The sequence below is a fragment of the Panthera tigris genome, chromosome F2 (genome assembly GCF_018350195.1).
Source record: "Panthera tigris isolate Pti1 chromosome F2, P.tigris_Pti1_mat1.1, whole genome shotgun sequence".
NCBI lineage: Eukaryota > Metazoa > Chordata > Mammalia > Carnivora > Felidae > Panthera > Panthera tigris.
The window spans coordinates 75,020,316-75,039,252 of record NC_056676.1 but is presented as its reverse complement, the minus strand read 5'-3'; the positions used below and the strand labels follow the sequence as shown (position 1 = coordinate 75,039,252).

Below are 18,937 nucleotides of genomic sequence, written 5' to 3'. Positions count from 1 at the left end.
AGTCACTCTCCGGGGGGCTCCCCTCGCTCCCGGGCCCCCGTAGCTCGTACACGTGGAGCCTGGGGCAGAACCCCTGTCGTGGTGTGCCCCCCCCTTCCAGAAGTGTGGCATTTCTCTGCCCCTTGGAGACCAGGTCCAGGGAGGGACTGCGTGTGACGCTGCAAAGGCCGGGGAAGAGGCTGCTGTCACTGTGGAGACCCACAGCGCTTTAGAGGAGAGGATGTGAGCTGTAAGGAGGGCTGCTTCAGGTCCTGGCTGGCCTCCGGTGTGTCCCCGGCACAGCAGGTGTGACGATGCCCCCCCCCCGGAGAGCTAGACTTGGTGTCCGTGCGGTGCCCGGAGGGTCGCCGTGGCTCTGGAGCTCGTGGCGCTCGTGCTCGTTTCATAGCTGTAGCTGATCTGTCTTTAACGTACCCGCTGATTTCCACCTGGCCGCTGCTCGTACTGCAGTTACGGCCACAAGAACCGCGGTCCGGTGAACTTGTCCCATAGAGACTTCTGCTCAGCACGGGCAACTCAACCTGAAAACCGCTGCCGCTCCCACATGTACGCATGGCGATGGAAAACAGGGTGCCCTGAAATGTTTGCGGAGACCGTGCACCCCGGAACCCGGAGAACGTACCACGTGGGAGGGGCTGTGGGCCGCCACACCGGCAGGCTGCGTTTACTGAGCCACTACTGTATGCCTACGCTCTGCATCAGCTCGCACCTCCCCGACAGAGGACACTATCATCCCTGTTTGTTAGAACCCCAGAGAAGGCACGCGATCACCTGTCAGGCTTGTCTGCCGCGCCCGTATCTACAGATGTCAGTCACTGTTGTAATACTGACCTACCTGTGTCGTGACCGCTCTGAGGGGACGAGGACCCGCCCCCTCCCCCTCCCTTTCACTGGCAAACTCTTCTGATGCTCAGAACAGCCCTGCGAGAGAGGAGTTCTCAGGATCTTGCCTCATTTAGTTAAGAAACCCAGTGGCTCAGAGGGGTTACGGGCTTTTGTGCATTAAACATCCAGGAAGTGAAGGAGTCAGAACTTGCACTTGGCCTCCGAGTCCAAGGCGTGGGGTTCTCCCATCGTGTCTTCTCAGTAATTGTCTTTCGTTGGGGGGGGGGGGCACACAGGAAACCGTGAGGGCGCCGCACCTGTTGCCTGCCTAGCTACTCTACTGTGGCCTCAGTGGACCTGTGTTTCGCAGGCAGGACTGGCACGTCAACTTGTGGGGGTGGCAGGAGGTTCATGAGCGTCCTGCAGATTTTGAACAGGATTAAAGTGAAGAGTGTTATCTCAGGTTTCACAGCTGCAGATGTGTTTCTCTGGGGGACCCTGGGCTGTTGTAGACCGCGCAGTTTGGGTGCTGGGAACAGATCGCTGGGGTGGCCCTCACTCTGTAGACAAGAAAGTTGGACCAGGCAAGGTTATTTACCGTCCTCACTCTCCCAGGATTGGAACCAGATTTTTCATTTGTTCCTTGGTTCTCAGTGCGGAACCTTTTCCTTCACCAAGCAGGTGCAGCTGGACGGTCTCTCTGCCCCGGAATCCTCACTGCTTTCTTTCTCAGATTTGTAGCGTCTTTGGCTTGTGTGCAGAGGAAGTGGACTTGAGGATCGTTTGAGCTCAGGTGTCCCTTCCTATGTAGTTCTCAACTGTTTCCGGCTGTCACACGGCTACCATGCGCTGCGGGACCTCGGGAGTCACGGGGCCAAGCTGGCCTTGGGGTCAACTCCGGTTCCTATGGGCTTCCTGGGGCTTCAGGTGCCCTGCCCCCGCTGGAGCGAGAACCACTCAGACCTTGGCCTCTCTCCTCCTCCGGGCTGGGTTCTCTGGTGTTTCTCACGAGACTGGGACTGACAAAGCAAAACGAAGCTGGTTCCTGCCAGCCACCCTTATTCACGCTGACAGGTTATCACCCTTCCCTTTGGTCGCTATCATAGTTTTCTGTCACTGCTCTAACCAACACCTCCAACTTGGCAGCCGAACACCACTGGGCATTATCGTGCAGTTCCGAATTCCAGCACGGGTCTCACCGAACGGCCGGGTGACGGCAGGGCCGCGTTCTTTCGGGAGGCTCTCGGAGAAAATCCATCCCCGTGCCTTTTCTGGCTTCTGGAGGCCACCTGCACTCCTTGGCTCCTGGCCTCAGCCCTCCATCTTGAAAGCCAGCAACACAGCATCCCACCTCTGCTCTGACTCTCTTCGGCCTCCCTTCTGCCTTTCACCTGTGAGGACCTTTCACCTGTGGGCCCACGTGGATGGCCCACGAGAAGGTCCATACCTTAAGGTCAGATGATTAACAGCCTCAGCCCTACCTGTGGTCTTAACTTCTCTTTGTCATGCAAGCTTCCAGACATCAGGACTTGGACATCTTTGCGGAGGCATTATTCCCCCTGCTGTATCCCGCCCCGCCCTGCTCTGTTTTCTTCCTTTCGCATCTGCTCCCTGGCAGATTTCTATCAAAATCCAAAAATACACAGTATGTGTGGTCGCACACTCCCTCTGCCTACCAGTGGCAAACATTACTAAGAAATCAGGCCCCTCTGTTTTATCAGTCCTCGATGGGGCCTCAAAGCCTTTGTGCAGACACGACTAATCTATTGCAGTTGACTTTCAAAAGGAAACCAATTTGGTTTTCTAGATCTAGATGTATAATTTACAATATATAATTTGTGTCAGGAAACACTGTAATAAGGGCAAACTCTTGTATTGCCTTTTAAAGTTGCATGTTGTTATTTATTTATTTTAAGAATAATATGTGTTCACTAAATAAGATTTGGAAAGCGCTTTTCGTTCCCTTTCTTTGTAGAATTTCTGGATATATTAATTTTTTTAGACGTAATTGAGGTCTTACTGTAAACGAGCATTTTTGGGTGGAGATGAAAACATCAGCTTTGCCGCCGATAAAGCTCTATTAGAGAATGCAGCTTAAATGAGTGGCCAGATGGTTTGCTAAGAATACTTTGCGTTTGAGTTAGAATAGCCTCCCAGTCGAAGGCAGGGCTGGAGAGCCTGCCTGATTAGGACATTATAAATATTGCCTTTTTTAAATTATCACTTCATAGGCATTTTCCCATTTTATGAAAATATACTTACTGTAAAACTACTTTTAATGGCTGCTTAAGGATGAGTGTCACAGTTTAATTACCCATTCCCCTTGTAACTGGACAGTTTGGTTGTTTCCAGTTTTTGCCGTTAAAAGTAACTCCACAATGGACGTCTTCATGCCGAAAGCATTTCCAGGTCATCGTGATATCGAAAGGACTGTGAAACATGGCACGAAGCCCATCAAACCACTGAGAATTCATAGGCAGCCAGGGTGTTACATGTGCTTCTTGGCAGCTGTAATTAAAATGCATTCCCAGGGGTGGAACCGACGCTATCAATCCTAAGCACTTGCCCAGGAAGATGCCTGCACTGGGGTGGGGCTGCCACGGAGCCAGGGGCCTCCAAACAAAATGGGCTCGTTCCCTCCCTCTAGCTGCTCAACTCTTTGCTTCCTTGCAAATAAATAAGCCAGCATGCTGCCCAGTAAGGCGATGCGATCACGGTCTGGACTCCCCTCGTTCAGTTTTCTCTCTCTGCGTTGGGCTGCGTGAACCCACAACTCTGTTGAGAGAAATGTTCTCAATGATGGGGCTAGGTGACCCAGTGGTGATCTCCTTACACGTGATAAAAAGTGACTTTATTTCATTTAAAAAGTTTTATTTTAAAATTTATTTATTTATTTACTTTTAATTTTATTTTAGAGAGAGAGTAGGGGAGAGGGGCAGAGGGAGAGAGAGACAGAGAGAGATAGAGACACAGAGAGGGAGACAGAGAGAGAGAGAGAATATCTCAAGTAGGCTCCACACTCAGTGGCGAGCCTGACGCAGGGCTTGATCCCACGACCCCGGGATCGTGACCTGAGCCGAAATCAAGAATCGGATGCTCAACTGACTGAGCCACCCAGGCGCTCCTAAAATAGCTTTAGACTCCCATAAAGTCTGGCGGATTTCCCAGGTACCTATCCCCACCTCTTCCCTTGATGATAATGTCTTCTTTAACCATAGACTGCTGTCAAAACTGGGAAATGGACTTTGGTATCCTACTATAAACTAAACTGCAGGCCTCAGTTGGATTTTACCAGTCTTCTTTCTTTCTTAATAAAGTATTTTTTTTTTAATTTTTTTTTTTGACGTTTATTTATTTTTGAGACAGAGAGAGACAGAGCATGAACAGGGGAGGAACAGAGAGAGAGGGAGACACAGAATTTGAAACAGGCTCCAGGCTCTGAGCTGTCAGCACAGAGCCCGACGCGGGGCTTGAACTCACGGACCGTGAGACCATGACCTGAGCCGAAGTCGGACGCCTAACCGACCGAGCCACCCAGGCGCCCCTAAAGTATTTTTAAAGTAGTGTTAGATTCACAGCACCATTGAGAGGAAAGTACAGAGAGTTCCCAAATACCGTCTGGCCCTGCTCCCCACATACAGCCTCCCCCATTTCCAACATCCCCACCAGACTGGTACACTTGTCACAACGGATGAATCTATAGTGATACATCATGCTCACCCAAGGCCATACTCTACATTAAGGCTCAGCGTTGGTGTTCTCTTTGGGTTTTGACTGATGCGTCATGACACGTATCCACCATTAAGGTTCTCATGCAGAGTGATCTCGCCGCGTTGAAAGTCCTCTTGCTCTTCCCGTTCATCCCTCCCTCTCCCTTCTGCCCTGGCAACCACTAACGCTTTTACTGTCTCTGCAGTTTTGCCTATTCCGGGATGTCCTAGAGTTGGAATCGTACAGTCTGTAGCCTTTTCAGACTGGCTTTTTCACTCAGTAATATACGTTGAAGGTTTCTCCATATCTTTTCATGACTTGAGAGTTCATTTCTTTTTAGTGCTGAGTAATATTCCATTATCTGGACGGGCCACTGTTCATTTACCCACTCATCTACTGAAGAACATCTTGGTTGCTTCTAAGTTTTGGCAGTTATGAATAAAACTGCTTAAACAGTGTGTGCAGACATAATTTCCTAACTCCTTTAGGTAAATACTAAGGGCTGTGATTGCTGGATCGTGTGGTAGGAGTATGTTTAGCTCTGCGAGAAACGGCCACGCTGTCCTCCAAAGTGACTGTACCATTTTGCATCCCCTCTAACAGTGCGTGAGACTTCCTGTTGCTCCACATCTTTACCAGCATTTGGTGTTGTCAGTGTTCTGGACTTGGGCCACTCTGACAGCTGTGAGGTGTATCACCTCAATCTTGCTTTAATTTGTATTTCCCTGATGACATGCACAGTGGTGCATCTTCCCTGTGCTTGCTCGTCATCTGTTTATCTGCTTTAGTGATGGGTCTGTTCAGGCTTTTCGCTCATTTTTAATCGGGTTGTTCATTTTCTTATTGCCAAGTTGTAAGAGTTTATGTACTTTGGAAAACAGTCCTTTATCAGATACATCTTTGCAAATATTTTCTCTTAGTCTGCAGCTCATCTCTTCATTCTGTTGAATAACTTTATTTTTAAATAAAGTTTTACCTTTTCGTTTAAAGGGATACTTATTTAAAGAGGATGCTTATTTTTGCTAGCCCTGTATGTATCATTATGTGCTGCACTTGAGAGTTACATGCTGGCATTCATGGAGCCTCTGAAATTGGATTGTAATTACTGATTCTAAAAAGCAGAGTTGTGCTATTTTCTTTCCTGTTGTGAGAGATGTTGAGGTTGGGGTGGAGGTGCTGATGAGGGAGGGAGGGAGGGAGGGAGGAGGGAGAGAGAGAGAGAGAGAGAGAGAGAGAGAGAGAGAGAGAGGAGAGACAGGAGACGGAGGAGGAAGGAAATGGCTAGATGAGTGTCAGAGGAAAGGCAGGCTGGGGCTTGCATCACAACCCTGTATAAAAATGGTGCCACAAATCCACTATTTTAGCTGGTTTGGGGTCACTCTTCCCTCCCTGGCTTGTTTGCTATCCTAGTTGACTCACCCATTCATTCTAGGAAATTATTCCTGATTTTTCTCAGTGCACTTGTTAGCTATCAAAGCCAGAGAATGGTTCTTGAAGGTAGTATTTTTTCCAAACCCAAGAAGGAAAATATTGATTGAGCACCTGGAGTTCTTTTTTTTTTTAAATTTTTTTTTTAATGTTTATTTATTTTTGAGAGACAGAGAGTGACAAAGAACGAGCAGGGGAGGGACACAGAGAGAGGGAGACACAGACTCTGAAGCAGGCTCCAGGCTCGGAGCTGTCAGCACGGAGCCCGAGGCGGGGCTCAAACTCACGGACCGCGAGATCATGACCTGAGCTGAAGTCGGACGCCCAACCGACTGAGCCACCCAGGTGCCCCGAGCACCTGGAGTTCTAATGATAATTGGCTTTATGATGTTTGTCTTACTTGTATCAATGATTGTCTCAGATTAAAAATAAACTGCTCCAGGAAGCCCAGTTGAAAAGTAGGTAAAAGAGAACAGGTCAAATAGCTCTTGGGTATGTGATAAGGTGTCTAACATCACTGATAATAAAAAAAATAATAATAAAGTGAAAGCATACTAAGATACCATCGATTCGCTTATCAGATGAGTATACATTCCCAGGTTTGGTAGCACAGTCTGGTGGTAAGGCCGTGAGGAGAGAGCCTTTCTCATGCCTTGCCATTGGGGCTGTAAAGGGTCCCAGCTGCAGGTGGCATAAGCTGTTGCTTGCCTCTTGTTAAGAAGTGATCTGATCTTACGGATGCCCTTGCTGACGTCCCGAGATGATGAGTATGTGGTATTATTCATTGAAGATAAGTGAAATGTTTGTGGATAGAGTGAGACTTAAATAGACAGGGGCACATCCAAAAACAGAATGCTGCACAGCTACAAAAACAGTATAAGGAGGCCCTTGACTTCCTTCCCTGGAAAGATATTACATAACAAAGTAGAAAAAGCAAGCTTTAGAACGACATAGTAATGCTGCCTTTGAGGTAAGAAAGGGCAAAGATGTATTTGTATTTATTTATGTCTACTTTAAAGCTTCTTTTTTTTTATTTAAAAAAAATTTTTTTTTTTAACGTTTATTTATTTTTGAGACAGAGAGAGACAGAGCATGAACAGGGGAGGGGCAGAGAGAGAGGGAGACACAGAATCTGAAACAGGCTCCAGGCTCTGAGCTGTCAGCTCAGAGCCCGACGCGGGGCTCGAACTCACGGACCGTGAGATCGTGACCTGAGCCGAAGTCGGACGCTTAACCGACCAGGCCACCCAGGCGCCCCAACTTTAAAGCTTCTTAAAGCTTATGCACAAAATAAAGAAACTGTGTGGTTGGGTAGGGAGGGCTGGGACTGGGTAGACGGGAGGCCGAGGCTCGAGGTGGGACTTTTTTCCCTGTGTGTAATGTTTGAACTGGGGGAACTGAATGTTTTGCCTGTTCAGTAAATTTAAGTAAGAAGCAAACCTTTAAATAAAAATGATCTTTTAGAAACGACCCAATGTCAAAACAGAATGGTAACCCTGCTCGTCACCCTCACATTGTCTTGGGAAGGCGGTGACAAATTGCTCTTTGGTAGTTCATTGAGATTCTGTTTTGCCCTTGAAAATCTCCAAGAGCACTGAGGTATTGCAGAAAAACCCAGGATTTAGAACCAGACAGACTCAGGTTCAAATCCTGGCTGTGCCACTTCCAGTCTGTTTAATTTAACTTCTCTGTATAATTTGTTGTCTTAAAGATGCTGACAGTAATATCTTTCCCTGGTGTTGGAGATGCTAAAAGTGATACTGTTTTATGAGTAGTGGGTATGGTGCATGGTGGATGATAAAACGTTGGTTCTTTTCCCCTTCCCTGTCTTTAAAAATGACCCCAGTTTCTAAAAAAAAACTATAAGCCAAACAACAACAACAACAACAACAAAACCCAGCCTGATCTTGGTTTATTTTCCTTTTAGTGAGCTGAAATTTATGCTTGCAAGTCATTTATTCTAAACATTTTCCAGGTATTATGTTTTCTTCGTATGTATCTTTAGATGTCGATGTTATTTTATTTCCATTGTTGTTATTTGTGGCTTTGGAGTGGCAGAGAAGGATTAAAATCTTGATGGCCGCTACTTACTAACTAGATGACCTCTCGGGATTTTGATCCCTTGCCTTCTAGGGCCGCTGCCTCCTTATTTGGAAAATGGGAACAGTGATGTCATTATTTCAAAGGCTACTTCAGAAGGAGGGGTTGATTTGAAGGAGACCAGAATGGCTGTGTCCTCATGGCTTGGGGCAGACCTGGCCCATCAGCCCTGTGCTGGCCAGCACGAGGCGGGCGGGTGTTGCTGGAGGGTCTCAGGCTTGCTCTTTTGTTAACGGGCCAGTTCTGGCCTCTGGCCACCCTTCCCACCAGATAACGGTTTCCCAAGCCCAGGAGATAGTCTCACTGAGCCTGGAGGCCAGCAGGCATCCTCGAATGCAGTACATTTTCATGTGGTTGTGGTGCAGGGGGTCCATGGACCATAATCCACCAGCCACCTCGCTGGCTTTTGAACTCGGAAGCAAACGTCCTGTCTGAATCTGCGTATTTAAAGTGTATTCCTGTAAATAGCGTATAGCTGGATCTTGGTTTGTGCCTCTGTGTGTGTGTGTGTGTGTGTGTGTGTGTGTGTACACACACGACCAGTCTGACAATTCCTGCCCTTTCGTTGGAGTGCTTAGTCCATTTACATTTAATGTAAGTTTTGACATATCTCACTTGAAAAGTGCCATCTTGGTATTTAGCTACAATTGATTTTCTTTTAAGCGGTTGCTAAACACATCATATTATGCATCTATATTATAATACATTCTAGCTGGCTCCAGATACACTATTTCATGAACAGTGTAAGAAGCATGCAACACTGTAATTCGTATCATTTCCCTCCTACCTTTTGTGCTCTGGTAGTCATGTATGTTACTCCTACTTGTTATAAATTCCATACAGCTTTATCATTCTTTGCTTTATACAGTTATATTGAAAATATATATGTGGAAATATAATTTTAAAAATGTCTAATATTTCCTTATATATTTAGTTTTGTGGTGTTCTTTTAAATTTTTTAATGTTTTTATTTATTTTTGAGGAAGGGGAAGGCAAGGGGAGAGAGAGAGAGGGAGACACAGAATTTGAAGCAGGCTCTAGGTTCTGAGCTGTCAGCACCGAGCCTGACGCAGGGCTCGAACTCATGAGCTGTGAGATCATGACCTGAGCTGAAGTCAGACGCTCAACCAACTGAGCCGCTCAGGTGCCCCTGGTATTCTTTATTTTTTTATATATTTTCTTGCAGGCCTAGACTTCCATCTGATAAACTTTCCTTTAGTTTGGAGAACTTCTAGCGTTTGTTATATGCTTTTTTGCTGGAGTTAAATTATCTCAGCTTTTGTCTGTTTAGAAAATCTTCGTGTTCATTTTTGAAGAATATTTTGATGACTGTAGATCTGTAGGGGGACATCACTCTAAAGAGTTGTTCTGTTATGTTTTGTCCTTCGCTATTTCTAATCCTTAGCATTTCTCCCCATATTTAATGGGCCCTTTTTTCTCTGGTTTTAAGACTTTCCTCCCTTCCTTTGGTTTTCATCATATTAACATCAGTAAGTTTAGGTATGGCTTCCTAGTGTTTACTTTGCTTGGGTTTGTTGAGGTTTGGATCTTGTGGATCGATATGGTTCATCAGTTTCAGACCATTCTCTTCTCAGCCATTATCTCTTTATTATTACTTCCTCTCTATTTGTTTTCCCTCCTCCAGGATGATAACACATCATATATTAACCTGTTAGATATGTCACAGCATTCAAATGATCTCTCTCTCTCTCTCTCTTTAAATCTTCTTTTTGTGTTTCAGTTTATATGATTTCTTTCAGTCGTCTTCTCCTCCTCCCCCTCCTCCTCCCCCTCCTCCCCCTCCTCCTCCTCCTCCTCCTCCTCCTCCTCCTCCTTCGAGATAGAATGTTAAGCAGGCTCCATGCCTAGCATGGAGCCTGTTTGGGGGCTTGATCTCATGACCATGAGACGAAATCAAGAGTTGGATACTTAACCGATTGAGCCACCCAGGTACCCCTCAGTGTATATGATCTCTACTGATCTTTTTTCAAGATTACTTATCCTTTTCCCGATACATCAAATCTGCTAGATACTCAAACTAATTATTCATTTCTTTTTTTTTTTTAATTTTTAGCATTTTCTTTTTTTTTTTAATTTTTTTTTTTTAACGTTTATTTATTTTTGAGACAGAGAGAGACAGAGCATGAACGGGGGAGGGGCAGAGAGAGAGGGAGACACAGAATCGGAAGCAGGCTCCAGGCTCTGAGCCATCAGCCCAGAGCCCGACGCGGGGCTCGAACTCACGGACTCACAGACCGCGAGATCGTGACCTGAGCTGAAGTCGGATGCTTAACCAACTGAGCCACCCAGGCGCCCCATTTTTAGCATTTTCATTTGGTTCTTATAGTTTTTGTCTCTCTGCTAAGATTTATCAACTGGTCACACATGTTTTTCATTTGAGCCTTGAACACATTTGTCATCATTATTTAAATATTTATTTCTAAAAATGTAAGTATCTGAGCTATCTGTGCATCAGTTTCTGTTGACTTTTTTTTCTTGATTTGGGATCACATTTTCTTCTTTGCCTGTCTCATCATTTTCAAGTGAATGATAGGTTGTGAAACAGCATTAGAGACTGAGCTAAGTAATAATTGGCCTCTTTTCGCACCAGGACAGTAGTGTGGGGGGCTGTCCAGAAGATAGCTGACAGGCAGACCTCACTGCTGCCTGTGAAAGGTGTGCTCACAAGCTTGGCCCTTGGCTGGCATCTGGACCTTGGACATAGGAAGGTTTCCCATAACCCTCATTGACAGGAGAAGTTTCCTGTGCCTAACCTGTCCAAATGGCATTGTGCATACCAAATATCTGCTTCCTTCTGGGAGTCTGGAGTATTGGTATGTGCTAGGCAGAGAGTTGCCCATGTGATTAGTTCCCCATAAAACCCTGGCACGGAGCTTCTAATGAACTTACCGGGCTGGTCCCATTTCACACTTGTTGTGACAGCTCGTTGCAAGGCAATTTCGGCTGCCCGGTGGGACTCTGCTGGGAGAGGACTCTTCGAAACTTATGACTGGTTTCCCTTGGACTCTGTGTGCCTTTTCCCTTTGCAAATTTTGCTTTGCATCCTTTGGCTGTAAGGAATGATAGCAGTGAGTATCTGTATGCTGAGCCCTGTGAGCCCTCCTACCCAGCCATGGAACGTGGGGGTGGTCTTGGGTCTCTCCCAGCACAGGAGTGAATAAATCTAGTCTGTCGCAGTTCCAGAGCCGGTTCTCCACTGTCGTCAGATGTTTTGGGAAAAGGATCGGGTCTTTCCTTTCAGCAAGGCTGGGCATCTGAGCACAGCGAGAGGCTCCAGGATTCGCTTTCTGTTTCACAGCACAGCTGCTGGCTTTCCAAACCATGTGGGCCCCCTATCAGCTTTACAGGCAGGCTGCCAGCTTTTCGAGGTGCTGGGATGATCCTGTTTCTCTCCAGCATTCTCCTTGGGGAAGCTCTCTCCCCTCTCTGCCCGGCCCAGCCTGGGAGAGCCAGGGTGCCTGGTGAAGGCTTTTGCACTTTCATAAGGGTGGTGCTGGACTTCCCCTCCCCTCGCCTGCTTTGGGCCAGGGGTCCTCACTGCCATGTGTGAGACCCAGTCCCTGAGGGCTGGGGTGGGTTCTCTCCCTCCTCTCCTGCCCTGCTCCCTTGTTGTACCTGCTGAAGTTCCCCATTTCACAGGGAAAAGGTGAGTAGGCCACAGGGATGAGAGCAGCCACCGGGCTCTTCTCTCCTAGGCAGTGTCTGCTCACTTCTGGAATTCGGCTCACTTACGTCTCTCCGTGCCCTGACAGTCTGACGTTGTTTGCGTGGGAGCAACAGCCCCTTGTGGTTTTCGACACCCTGACTGGAAGCAGGAACGCCCCACCGTGTGATTGTGACAGTGCACAGAGCAGGTGCCCAGTAAACGTGGCTGTCGACTCCCTCCCCCACGCACCCTGGATGTGTGGGAATTTGCTGGAAGTCTGGAGCCAGGAGGGTGTGTGAGGCGGCCGACTGCTGCTGTCACGAGTAATCTAAGTGGAGTCACAGTCACCAGGAGCTCTGCCAGCTTCGGGCGAGGGTTTTCTCCACGCATCATCACTCACAAGTAGGCCCGGGGAGACCTCGGGGCTTCTCAGACCCTTGGAAGCGTGTCAGTGGGAGAAACAACGGCAGGCAGCTTCGGCACAAGCCCCTGCCTTGCAGCTTAAGCGCTTTCTGGTTTGACTTTATGCATCACGGCTTTGTGGTCAGACGCTCTTAGAATCCAGACTTGCCACTTACTACCTGTGTGGCCTTGGGCAAGACACCTAACCTCTGTAGCTTCTTTTTTTTTTTTTTTTTTTTTTTTAATTTTATTTACTTTGAGAGAGAGAGAGAGAGAGAGAGAGGGTCCCAAGCAGGCTCTGTGCTCCCAGCGCAGAGCCTGATGCAGGGCTCGGACTCCTGAACTGTGAGGTCGTGACCTGAGCGGAAACCAAAAGTCGGATGCTTAACCGACTGAGCCACCCAGGCGCCCCTGTAACTTCCTGGTAATGTGGTGATGAGGCAGTGCCTCTTGTCCCTTACAGGTTGTGAGTGCTAGTTGCAGGCTTCCTGGAGGGCTGGGAATGTTCTCCAATGTTTTCCAATGTTACTTCTCCAATGTTACTTCTGCCCAGACTCCGTCCCAGTTTTCTTCCTGTCTCTTTCCATCTGCAGATTGCCGTATGTGCACAGTGTCGTCCTCTTTATCATGCTTTCGTTCAAGATTCTTGGTGCCTGTGATGTGTTCTGTTTGCCTAATTCAGCGTCCAGTTGCCTAATTCCCCTGATTCGGTACATTCCTTTATTTATTATTTACTCTTAAAACATTTTTTTTAATGTTTATTTATTTTTGAGAGGCAGGGAAGGGGCAGAGAGGGAGGGAGACACAGAATCTGAAGCAGGCTCCAGGTTCTGAGCTGTCAGCACAGAGCCCGACGTGGGGCTCGAACCCACGAACCGTGAGATCATGACCTGAACTGAAGTTGGACTCTCATCTGACTGAGCCACCCACGCGCCCCTGGTACATTCCTTTAAAACACACTTGGCAACATGGATACCTCAGTTAGCACAGAGAACCTCTTAGCAGGTGCATTTCCCTAGTAGAGTTATTCATACGTTCCCCTTCTTCTGGCAGAGTGAGCGTCTCTCCTGGATGGTGCTGCCCGGCACTGCCAGACCCATCCAAGCTTTCACGGATCCTGACTTCCCCGAACGTGGGGCCCACCCACTTTTTGCATTACGCCGAGCCACGTCACGGGCCCCCGTGTTAGAGGGAGCTTGTCCTTTGGGTCTTTGCTCTGTGTGGCTTCAAGTGCACCAAGGATTTCTGACTTCTGTAAAGCAAGTGAAACATTTGGTGCATGAATTTGCCAAGTCTGCAAAGAAAAAAAAATTAGTCTGAAATCAGCAGTTTTCACTATCTGCACAGTTTGGAAACTATTCAGTGCGACTTACTACTGACCCTTCCTTCTTACTTTAGATGCTCTCGTTCCTGAAACACGGCCTTGGGTAGTCTGACAAATGGCTGTGGTCATTCCTCTGCCCTGGCCTTCTGAAGGTGAGGGCTGGCCCTCTCTCCTGTGGCCATAGGACCTTCAGGCCTATACCAGTATGTTCTTTTAAACAGGAACCAGCCAGATCGTTATCTTGAAAAGACACTATTCAACTTCATCGATATTTGATAGGAATCTAAAGCCAGTTGAATCCTAAAAAAATTGTGTTATGAAAAGCCCGAGGAAGGGCCGGTCTATTGTCAAATTGAAATCTGCATAACTAAGGTACTTTCACAAAACTCTTGAGGAGTAAGGAAGATTTCAAGGGTTGATATTGTTATCACTGATGAGCTTTCCCTCAGGATTCCTTGAGGAGGACATCACCTCACAATTTAACACACAGAGTTTGAAGAGACAGAGGAAGTACAAAACGTACTAAACTTCATCTGAATCTTTGATGCAAAACCTGAAATGTTTACTCATTTCTTTTACAGTTTTTTTAACGTTTATTTATTATTGAGAGACAGAGAGACACAGGATGTGAGCAGAGCAGGGGCAGAGAGAGGGGGAGACACAGAATCTGAAGCAGGTTCCAGGCTCCGAGCTGTCAGCACAGAGCTTGACATGGGGCTTGAACCCACAAACCACGAGATCATGACCCGAGCTGAAGTTGGACACTTAACCGACTGTGCCACCCAGGCGCCCCTTAGACATTTCTTTAACAGCCTTTTCTGTGTACCCACTCTGTGCCAGGCACTATGCCAGGGGCGGGGGATGTCAGGATGAAGCCAGGCCTCTGTCTGCCAGGCTCACGAGTGTGTGGAGACCCCAATGTGTATAAAAAACAGCAGCAAGTGTATTAACTGCTACGAGAAAGTTATGTACTAAGTGCCGTGAGAGCCCTGAAGAGCAGCCAATTGTTCCAATTCTATCATTTTGTGAAAGCCATGATTTAATGGCGTTAATACAGTATCATCGTGTTATATAAAACCTATCGCTTTGAAAACCTAAAGCAACCAGAAAGTTCTCTGATATCCACAAGTCAGGGGGAGATAGTGTAATCCCATGTTGTATTCCCGATAATGGGATGAGTCCCAGACATGTTCACGGTGTGTCTGTTTGAAGCCAGAAGAAGACACCAGGCAGCTGAGCTCACAGAATCCATAAGGGGCTTAGATGCTAACTTGAACAAAAGTGGTGTTTGGATGAGGTCAGCCAGGATGTGGCTATGTAAGTAATTTACTCCCGGATTCCAGTCTAAACTTCGTGAGCAAGGGAGTAGAAGTACGGAAATGATCTCAAACAGGCAGAATGTTCAGAACCACACGTTTACACACAGTCCAAATCAGTCCTCAGTCTGAAATTCTCAGTGTCCTTCAGAATGCTGAGTCATCTGGCATTGCTTATGGCTTCGTGGCTTTCTTTCTACTATAACTCTATTACCCAGGAGATGGTTTCACCTTTCTGTAGAAATTTCCAGCAGAAGTTGGCATGTTTAGTTAAGTATCTAGTGGCAGAATAAAGAAGGCAGGTGGACTGGTCCCTTTTATAATAGTCATGTGCTGGGCATTACAGCAGTATTTTTTGTAACAGACATAAAATTTATACATAAAAGTTACTTTATTTTGCCTCAGAACTCCTATATTGTAGGAATGATATTCCCATTTCACAGATGTGGAAACTGAGGCCTAAGTCCAGCTCAGTAACATACTCAAGAGTGATGCAGTAGTAAGTAGTGAAGCTGCCTCTTTGTAGACAAAGCTGCTCTTTGTCCAGGACTCTACACCTTTCTCATTGTCATCCCAAGCAGAGGGACATTTTTGCCCCCTTGTCCTTTTTTCCCCTCACTGCTTTGATTATATAAGCCTGTAGTTCTGTGTGGTAGCTGTCAGAACTTAAGCAAGATCTTGTGAGCAAGGTGCTGACCGAGTATAAATTTAGGAGGCAGAACATTTCCCACATTCAGTGGCAATTGCCAAACCCGTGGGATCAAGAAGGCACGAAGTGAAGGGTAGGGTCTGTTCGTGGTGTTTGTTTTGCTTTTTAGTTCTTAATTTGCATGAAAGTGAAGAATCTAGGATTACTCTCTTTTTTTTTTCTTTAAGCACTTTTGTATGTGCGTGCGTGCGTGCATGCGTGCGTGTGTGTGTGTGTGTGTGTGTAGGTGTGTGAGGAGGAGGAAGGTCCAAGACGAGGAGGGGGGCGGTCAGCCATTTATTAACTTGTTCGAGCTGAAATGTCTCTGCTGAAAACCTGTAATGCTGTCTTCAGCTTCCTGGTATTTTAGATTTTTTAAGCACTTCAGGGGGAAAAAATGGAAATTGGATTGTGTTACGTTAAATTAAAATTCTGTCTATCTAGCAGTGAGCGGTATATTCTTTGGAAATATTACATTTTTGACAGCACAAGCGATTACAAAAAAATCAATAATCCAAGAACGCTGAAGAGTCTTCTAAGCTCTGGCAAGAAAAGCAATTAGTGTGGATTGATTTACTGTTATTTATTGTGATGAGGTAATTGCCTCAACGCAAGCCTTTCTTGAACTTGTGGTACCCCACGGTTTAGAAACATTTATTCTTTTAAATTGTTTAATTTATCTCTGGCCTCATTTTATAACAGAGATGGCTTCACGCTTCTTAATGGATGTGATGACCTGGCTGTCTTCTCTCCGGCTCCTTAAGCCCAGGCTTGGTTTTGTCCCTGTCACGGCTGAGCCTGGAATGAATTTCCAACCTCGTGCGCTCAGGCCCGTAAATCCTGGAGAGATGGGGACGGAGACAGAGATCACAGGACTCTTCTCCCCTGCACAGGCGGTGCAGGGCGGCCTTGCCTGCAGCTTCAGATTGCAGCCACGGGCGGAGTACCCAGTCGGCCCGGATTGTGTGCCGCCCGCGGGACGAGGAGAGGGCGCCATACTCTCATTCGCACAGACAGCATCGCTTTGAAATCCCTGCTGCAAACCTCTTTAGAGGCTGCCCGTCAGGGACAGAAGCCCGTGGAAGGCTGCCTGCTCCTTGGGGAGCAGCCTTTTCCTTTCTGGTGTGTGTGTCTTCACTTCCGCCTCCCTGTTTCTTTTCGCCCTTGTGTGCGTCCCCTGTGACCGTGCATCGTCAGGCTCTTTGCGTGTGTGTCAGTCTGGGGGCAAATGCTCTTTGGGCATTTCCCTTATAAACATCGCCACGTGTCTTGTACTGGCCAGTCTTGGTCCTTTTTCTTTCGAGTTTGCGTCTTTTTCCTGTTGAGTGGCTCACTTCCCACTCTCAGGTGCAGGTGCAGGTGCAGTCTTCGGTGATGGCCCCTCCCGGTGTTTCTTTTGCTGCAGGGAGAGGGGCCTGCATGTGGCTCGGCTGGAATGACCCCCAGAGCAGTCTGTGGGCACGTCTTTGCATATGTATGAAACATTTCAGTCTCCCAGCCCGCGTCATCATCCAGAAGGTTCTTGAAGGGCCACTAGCTTTGCTGGATGACCCTGTGCGGGTAATGGGACTTGGCAGTTTATAGATTCCAAGCGGTGAAGTTTCTCTGAGTAGAAAGTTTCTCACGGGCACATTTACCACTGGGTAGGGAGTTTAAGTCGGCAGCCGTCCAGTCAGAGGCTTCTGCTTTTGCATGCTTTGCTTTGCGAGTCTGGGGGACCCAGTACTCTCGTTGGTTGTAGCGGGCGACCCAACAGAAATGGAAGGATGTACGCCCCGGCACCTGAACTTGGGGAGCTCACGGTCAGCCTGGGAGGGGATGCCAGCTACCATTGGAGGGTGGAGGGTGGAGGGTGGAGGCTGGAGGGTGGCATCAACACGGTTTTCCGGAGTGTGCTCCTTGGGACACTCCTTCCTTGGGATCCTGTAGGTGTCGTGTGGACAGGATACAGCGATTCTTAAACTTATTTGACCGGGGCACCTGGGCGGCTCAGTCGATTAAACGTCTGACTCATAGTTTCGGCTCAGGTCATGATCTCACGGTTCATGAGTTTGAGCCCCACATCGAGCTCTGTGCTGACAGTGCAGAGCCTGCTTGCGATTCTCTCTCTCTTTCTCTCCCTACCCCTCCCCTGCTTGCGCTCTCTCTTTCTCTCTCTCTCAAAATAAATAAATAACTTAAAAAACAAAACTTATTTGACCACAGAACCCCCTTCTCTTTTTTTCTATCCCCATTGTACCTCCCAGCATTTGGGTTTTATGGAACAACTTGGTAAATACTGGTTATCAGAGACTCCAGAAGTAAAAAAAATAAAGCCACGATGTCCCCGGCCAGTCCCTGCCACTCCTGCGGCTTCTGAGCCCACTGCGAGGTGGAGCTCAGATCTTCCAGAGGGCTCCGTGCGCCTCCCTACCCGCCCCATCCCCCCACACGCTCCCCACCTCTCTCTGCTGCACACCTTGCCTTGCACACCTTGCCCTGCACCCCGTCGCCTCGCCCGGCTTCACACCTGCTCCTCGTCTTCCCACCGCTCTTCTCCCAGAAGGCCGTGCGACTCTCTCACCTCCTCCCAGGCTGGGTTCACCTGCTTTGCTTCCCTCCGTGATGCTTGATCTGGCAGGTCACGTGTGACTTGTTTGTGATGCTAGAATGCGAGCCCCGGGAGGCCCCGTGTTTTAGTTTTTGTTCTGTTCTCAGCACGTAGGCAGCCCTTAACAAATATCTGTTGAGTGAACCAGTGAGCAAATAACAAATGCTGTGGAACTTCGGTGTAATAGCTGCATCATGGAAGACAGCAAGGTGGAGGTGGAACTCTGAGCTCCTTTGAAGGCTCGTAGCCACGGAGACACGGGGTTTAACGGCTCTTCCGTTGCTGGGCCGGCCCAGCTCGGGTCTTCACTCTGTCCTGAGTTCACTGCCTGGCCTCCAGCCCACGGGGCTCCCCTTCTCTCAGTGTAGTGAGGGCCAGTGAATCCAAGAAGGGGCACAACACGTGTACATGCTTTAGCACTGAGATGCTCAGTCCTGGGGAAGCCCAGCATGGTCCCAAGGACAGAGGATTTTTCACATTCGCCCGAGGCTGTAGGCCCGCTGCTGTGAGTCAGGCCCTGTACGACGGGGATGCTCCGTGCAGCCCGTCAGGAGTTGTTCTTTTAGCAAAGAGCAGATTTAATATCTGTAAATGTATTGTTTTCTTATGTAGGGCACAGAAAGCCTTGCTTCATTATTGTATTATGTTCAAGAAATCTCTCAGTGGAGATTCCGTTCAGAGGGAGTGTGGGTATCTGGTGTGCGTTTTAGAAGTCTGTGGAAATACAGGCACGGTGGCTCTCAACTGGGTCTACCCTGTAGTTTTGGAGGTAGCTGCTAACGGGCAGTCCCGCGGGCTGTCCACACGGCAGGCTGTGCAGAGCCAGGGCCCTGAGGCAGGACCGATGGGAGGCCAGGGCAAGACAAGGTGAGTGGTTTGTGCTACC

General features: G+C 47.8%; 1 protein-coding gene across 11 annotated transcripts in view; it reads left to right on the top strand.

Annotated features, from left to right (window-relative positions):
- ZFAT (zinc finger and AT-hook domain containing) overlaps window positions 1-18,937 on the top strand; it is a 251,245-nt gene that overhangs the window by 117,585 nt on the left and 114,723 nt on the right. The window lies entirely within an intron of this gene.